Source organism: Lissotriton vulgaris, chromosome 6, assembly GCF_964263255.1.
Source record: "Lissotriton vulgaris chromosome 6, aLisVul1.2, whole genome shotgun sequence".
In the NCBI taxonomy this organism is placed as follows: domain Eukaryota; kingdom Metazoa; phylum Chordata; class Amphibia; order Caudata; family Salamandridae; genus Lissotriton; species Lissotriton vulgaris.
The window spans coordinates 674,145,208-674,152,691 of NC_141694.1; the positions used below are offsets into that span (position 1 = coordinate 674,145,208).

General features: G+C 39.2%; 1 pseudogene; it reads left to right on the forward strand.

The window, feature by feature from the left end:
* The first annotated feature begins 6,836 nt into the window (after positions 1-6,836).
* On the forward strand, positions 6,837-7,268 carry LOC147707838 (large ribosomal subunit protein eL33 pseudogene; annotated as a pseudogene).
* The last annotated feature ends 216 nt before the right edge of the window (positions 7,269-7,484 follow it).

Sequence of the window (7,484 nt, forward strand, 5' to 3'; positions counted from 1 at the left end):
GTTTTCAAACAACACATTCTTATGCCCATCTGGACTAGTTATTATGTTGTCATTGTATGGTTACCGTAAAAATACATGCATTTCTCTGTCTGAATTTAATCCGCGATCCACTGTTCTTAATTTAATCAACCATTTAGCTTCCAGCTTCCTTAAAGCCAGTGTTCTATCTCCTCCTCGAGGGTCATTTCTTAAGGTGGCTATACCATGAAATTTGATATTCACTTGATCATTTGTTCTATGAGCTGTATTATAGTGCTCAGCCAAAGGATAACTAGAGTCATTGTTTCTGATGGCTCTTACATGCTCCTGGATACGCTCCTTGAGCGGTCTAATAGTGCTGCCTACGTATATCAAGTTGCATTGAAAAACAATGCAGTAGACAACAAATTTGGTGTTACAGTTGATGAACTCATGTATCTGGTGTGTCTTTGGTGTATTATAACAAAAGCTACTAATTGTATTGCAAGCAAACTGGCACACATTGCACATGGAACATTTGTAAGACCCTTTAGGTTTAGATGGTAACCAGCAAGCAACATTATCACTGGTATGATGAATAATGGTTGAAGGACTCAATATGTTACGCAATGTACGCCCTCTTCTGTAAGTGACTGTTGGTTTACTTTTGACAATGGAGTTGAGATCATAATCTAGTTGCAACAAATGCCAATGTCTGCGTAGAATACAAAACAACTCATTACCGTAAGAGTTGTATTGAGTAACAAATGCTACTCTAGGATTTTTTGATGATCTGTCTTTTTTTCTTTTATTAGTTTTAAGAAGATCACTACGTTTGCTTTTGCGAATACGAGAACAAGCCTCTTTGAGTGTTCCAGTCCTATAGCCCCTAATATGGAAGCGTGAAATGAGGCAACTCAATTCTTTCTCAAAATCCGATTCAGTACTGCAATTTCTCCTGAGACGGGTCATTTCCCTGAAGGGGATTGCCCGTATCTGCATGTGAGGGTGGGCACTGGTCGCATGCAATATAGATTTGCATGCGGTAGTTTTTCGATAAAGTTTTGTTTCAAGAATGCCATCCTTGATAAATAAGGTGATATCCAAAAAGTCAATACTAGATTTACTATAGTTGTGAGTAAAGGACAAATTGTAATCATTAGTATTGAGAAATTTGACAAAATCCACCAGGGAGGACTCATCGCCAGACCAGATGAGCAGGACATCATCAATAAATCGTCCCCAATAAATCATGTTATTAGTCAGATCATGGGGACAATCTCTCCACATGTGGTGAAGCTCAAAATAACCCATATAGAGGTTGGCAAATGAGGGCGAAAATTTCGCCCCGATCGCTACTCCAGAGTGTTGTCTATACCAAGTAGAATTGTACAGAAAATAGTTATTTTCAAGTGTCAATTTTGTGAGTTCCAGTAACATCCTGGCATGCTCATAGAGGGAAGCATCCCTCTTAGAGAGAAAGAAAGTTAATGATTCCATACCCCTCTCAATCGGTATGCTCGTGTATAACGAGTTGACGTCCAGAGTAACCAACATGAAATCTTCAGACCAGCAGAATTGTTCCATTTTATTAAGGACATCCTTAGCTGGAAGTTGTCTGACCAGTGGATTAAGGAATGTATCAATATATTCAGATATGTGTTCTGTAGCCCCACCAATTCCGGAGATGATGGGTCTCCCGGGAGGTTTGGTGATGTTCTTATGAACCTTTGGTAGAGTATAGATGTAAGCTGCTCTAGGTGTTGAGTTATAGAGATATTTGTATTCCAGATCTGATAGCAAACCTAAATTATTCCAATAAAAAAAAGCTACAAAACTAAAAGTGCTTACTTCAATATACCAAACAGAAAGCAAAACATGAAGCTAAATGTATTAATTATCTTTTAATATTATAGCATCCTCTCCTACAACACAACTGAACCATATCTCAGTTCCCACTTATACATGGTCAAAGACCAAAGTATCTCTATTGTAGTGAATTTTAAAAAAACATCAACCAAAGTTTAAAGTACAGACAGTGTTTCAATACTGTAAATCCAAAAACACATCATAAGAGCTATTTCTGTGCCTCTCTACCACTGTGTCACTGGTAGATTTAGTGTTTCAGTACTTTTCTACATAGATGCATCAGATTTAATTTTTGGCAAACACTGCATTTAAAAATCTGCGCATTAATCTCTATCATAGCATATAGCTCACAAATTCTTCCGAGTACATGCAAACAGTGTGTCAGGTTACAAATATAATTCACCAGATGGTTCTACAAGAGTGCATATTCCTCACTAAAACTTGTAACTTCATGTGTTCATGATTGAGTACAACAATACTCCCTTGGTGATTGGATGAGTGCATAGATACTGCCTAAGTAATTCCCTGAGAATATAGGTAGTGCCTGGATGATTCTCTGAGTGTGTGGAAACTATATCGGTGGTTCCATATGCGCATAGTTATTGCACGTCCCTGTCAAAAGAGAATGAGATAGTCAGCATGCCCCTATAGCAACTTCACCATCATTTTTTAACATCAAAACGGGTAATGGTGTTTGTCATCTCAGCTAGGCTGGTATCTTAGATCTGACATATCTCACAGGTTCTAATCCTGATAATATAATCAGTGATGGTATGTCAGATCCTTTGCCAGCAAACCCTGATGTACTATCAGTTAGTTTTCCAGACTCTAATGTACTAACAAATAGGCTGCCAGTAGGTGATGTCATAGCCATTGACCACGTAGCGAGCGAGTACACCTCTTATACCAGCGTAATTATATACGGCAGTCTTTTCTGGAATACAGCGGGTTTGTCAAATAAATTAGCATTAAAGATTGGGTAGAGTTTGTTAGCGAATTTAGTATAGTTTGCTTACAGGAAACTTGGATGCGTAACATAGCCAACATAAGTGAATTTTATTCTGTGCACACTCCAGCCAGAACGTCTGTAGGTGGTCATGACAAAGGAGGCCTATTAACTCTGATTTCCACCACATTAAATGGCAGAGTTAGGAAAATGCAGTTGGAATCCTCGCATTTCCAGATTATTAATATTTTGTTTAGGAAAAATCTGACCCTTGTGGTCATTAATTTTTATCATAATAATTTTAATAGCGCAAATATTACCATTATCCAGGAATTAGAAACTGCACCAACGAAGCATATTGAGGAGATAAAAATGGACTATGTAATATTTTGGGGGGTGATTTTAATTTTAAATTGTGCACACTATCTGAACATGAGGCATGTCACCATTTAGCAAGCCACATAGTAGACGGGTTTCACTTTGAACTTAATTTTTGTGGGAATATCTTGAATTCTTTACTGTTTAAATTTTCACTTTTTTAACTCTGGGTTTTATTCAGCTAAATATTAGCCAAAGGAGAGCAAAATAAAACATTGTTTAACTAAAAATGAACATAATAACATTTTAGCCAACATAATCAATACCGAAGTGTTCATTTTCCAACAATACTACGGAGCGGAACTGTAGAGGAGATATACTTATAAACCATAAAACAAGGGAATTCATCATTTAAATGAAGTAGGTGGCATAATGCAGGTTGACACTTTCTAATGTTTAAAAATCTTAGTAATGGTTTTAAAAAAGTGCGTCTTGGGTTAAAATAAAATTTACAGAAAAACATAAAGCGCTGAGTGCTCTGTGCAGAAATTGAGTTACATGGACACAAATCTAATTTTGGCATCACAATATGCATCACTTGGGTACAAAACCAACAAGTGAGCAATTCCCATCCTGAACCTAATCAAGTAAAACAGTTTGGCTTGAGTAAAATAAAAGGAAAGATAAGATTCAATTTGCGGGGAGCTAATTAACAATGAGTGCTCCACCACCCTTTTTTGACCATCTCCTGCCTGTCTCTTACATTCTTCAAGTATAATAGGAAGTCATTAAACTATATTTGTTCATTTCATACCTTAACACATAGAAGTAGCTTGAAAGAATGAAGGCAGTGTTTAATTTAGGCTGGTGGTGTCTGGTACTCTTAACAGGCGCTTATTTGTTCACACAGGCTCTTATGATAGTCTGCCACATGGTGGCGCTGTTTGTCTAATTTAGAGATAAGCACAATAGCAGTTGTTTTGTTGATTCAATATACACAAAAAATGGCTAATACCTGCCTTCCAAACCATTATTATATGTTTGGGATCCAGGAATGGTCTGAACTGTTACACTTGGAGGAGTGCGATAGTTAGTAGTTGTGTTGGTACTGTCATTGGCAGCGCTGGCAGGGGCAGTGGGTGGTGCAGACTGCAGTGGCGTCCTGACAAGGGCACAACACTAATTTCTCAAAAATTAAACACTGTGTTGAGGTGCAATCAAAGAAACAATAAATTGCAAACTAGCATTCTTTATGTTAAATTCATGGTTTCAATTGCACTGTAAAGACATCAGCTACTTTTAAATGGCTTAGGTCGACTAATGATTGGCGAGTGTGGATACTGAGGACCACTCGAGTTCTTTCATCTAAAAAGTATCAGAAATTTGGTGATTTAGTTTGGTTAGAGAGTACACCTACGAGTTGAATGAACACAATCTGGTTAGGTCACGCTACATTTCAATGAGAAACTCAAATTAGATTCTGCTAGCTTTGGCAAAAACAACGGGCACTTCCCCTGACAGATAGACTTAAACACTGGGGAGAGGATGTAGCCTTAAGGGCCAGAGTGGTTGACCTCGAAGCTGGGGAACCGGGTTCGAGTCTCGGTAGGGACGCTCAACATCCTGTGATTCTGGGCAAATCACTTGATCTCCAAGTGCCTTACAAAAATAAATGTATCTATCTGTAACAAAACTGGTGCTCATGTAAAACGCTCTGATACCTGATATCTTCAGGTCGAGTTTGCGCTATATGAAAAAAAAAAAACTATATTAAAGAGAAGAACAGAAATCAACATTATTCCTTAACCAATTTAGAATTATAAATACAATGCAACAGAGAACATGACATAAAACCTATTAAAAAAAGATTAGGAAAACCAGAGACACAGATTTCTAGTGAGATGTGAAAGTCACTATAAGTTTGTTTGCATTACCCCAATTCAGCCGCTACTTTGTCTTAGAAAGGTCAGGGCAGTCAGCACTATTTCATGCTAGTACACACCAGTGATTTCAGTCTCCCTGGTGATTGTCAGGAACTCTCACGTTACAGCTCCAAGGGTGAGACTGGCCTTTCTGCCCTTGCATCCTCCTACACTCAAGAGTCCCAATTTATTCTAATGTTGTGTTTTTCTTCCAAGATGTGTTGAGATGTTGAATTCTTATTTTTTCATTAATCAGTTGATATGCGATCACATGTACTCATTAATGTCAGAATTCACAGCACAAGTCAATCCCCTTTTTAGTACTCCATCTTTCAAACAGTAATCTCTTTTGCCCACCCTCAGGAGTTTGGTGTCTTCTTCCAGAGCTACCCTATGGAGGTGAGTGTAAACTTGGTCTATGTGCTCTTGGCAAAGCTTACTCTTTTGCTGTTGTTGAGTATGTTTCTCCCACTTTAGCCTGCATTTGGGTTTTGCCTATGAAAAGGAAGTCTGTTGTGGTTGTCCTTTGTGTTACCATACGCTCCTGTCTCCTTAGATGATTCTTCCTAACTAAGGGACCTATTACAATGATGGTCAGAGGAGCACCCAACTGACATTGTAGTGGAAACAGGATCGTCCGACAAGGAGTCAGCAGTTTCACTTTCTGTATTATGATGCCTCCACAGTGGTCGGAAATTGTATTTTTTCTATTGCGGCTTGGATGTGGGCTGCAGCATAAGTCACAATGGGAAATATACACTTTTTAAACATCTCTGCACTGTGTGGCTGGCACAATGCAGGTATTTTAAGAGAGGCACCCCAGGTCCCACAGGCCTCATAGTGGATGGCCAGAGGGGAAGGGGCTCCCAAAGACACTTTCCGCATGCCTTTTCATGGCGTTTGGACCTCCATGATTGGGGGAAGGCCGAAAGTAAAATCCCAAAGGCAGAGCTCTACTACCATTTTCGGATTACCTTTCTGCCCGCTACCATGATGGGTTCCATAAGCCCGTGAGAATCAGAGCGGAGTTCCAGCACAGGTTTCCCTCTGACCGCCGGTATCATAATACAGTGATCAAATGGAAACCACTGATGTTTGATGTTGGAGGGAAAGCCTCAGACGAATTGTCGGATGGCTTTCTGCCCGACATGAAAATGAGGCCCTAAGTGATCAGCCTTCACACCAAAAAGCCTTTCTGTCTTAAGAAGTGCCTTCTTTGTTCCTTTTCTGGCCAGCACTTCACACCTTTTAGGGATGCTAATTGCAGCTACTAATGGCAGGCTGCTAATAGAACTATTTTAGTTCCAGTACTCACAAGAAGCAAAAAATCAAAGTTCAAAAGGTTGTTCTCATTTAAAACATCTGGTATGGAATTAGATTTTCGAATCAAAGTGGAATACCATTTTCTTGCAGCTTATTAAAGAGTCTAACATTTTTCCAGGCAGAATTTTAAAATGAAAATAATATTTACAATTCATTACATTTCATGGAAAATGTAAGTTGACCCACACAGTTGCAAACATTGTTTTACAACTTTTCACTGTGGGTACACTCTTTATGTAATATCTGTAATTCACCAATTATACACATTAGGTACTTGGCCATGCACACTTGCTTACAAGGCATGGCTAGCGGACACCTAGGTAATATGTAAAAGGACGTTTCTATGTGATGAAACACTGTTCCATGCCATCCACTAGTGACAATGTTTTAAAATTGCATGGGCCTCATATGCAGACAAAATGTCACTGGTGACTTTGCTTTTTCCCTCCATTGTGAAGACCAGTTGGGGGCTGTCAACAACTGGACTATAATATAACAGAATGTATAGAAGATTGTGGAGCAAGGACATTTTTGCTGGCTACAAACATAGCCTTTGAAACTAGAGGGAGCACACCGCTCTTCTGAAACTTGAAGGAGTCTATTGACTTGCTGAGACAGACTTCTAATTGGGCATGTGATGTGCATATGTGTACAAAGTCAGGACCAACATCGTAACTCCTTGTGGCAAACCGAACAAACCTTGTGGGATCTGAGGGAAGGAAACCCATGCCCATGGTAATAGTAGCATGGACCATGCCAAGTTCCACTGCAACCTTCCCACCAAGGCCATGGGGCATGGGATCAAAGTGAGGCTGTGTCCTTCTAAATTCCTGATCAGGTGTTGTAGGAATCCGGCTCTGTATATACTATACCAAAGAGAGGTACGGTATGCACAGAGTCCAGTAAGTCCCCAAATGTATGGCGGAGGTTAAAGTAGATAATACTTTACTGTCAATTTAGTAGTAGTTGGGCTGAGCAGTTAGGCTTATCAGAGGGTAGTGTGAATGCATACGTTGTACACACTCATACAAGACAGGAACACACACTCAAGGACTATTTCCAGACCAATGTCTTGCAAAAATATTACTTTAGTTACTTTTATTTTAGGAACCAATTTGAACTTAGTTACAGGTAAGTAAACCTTTCTG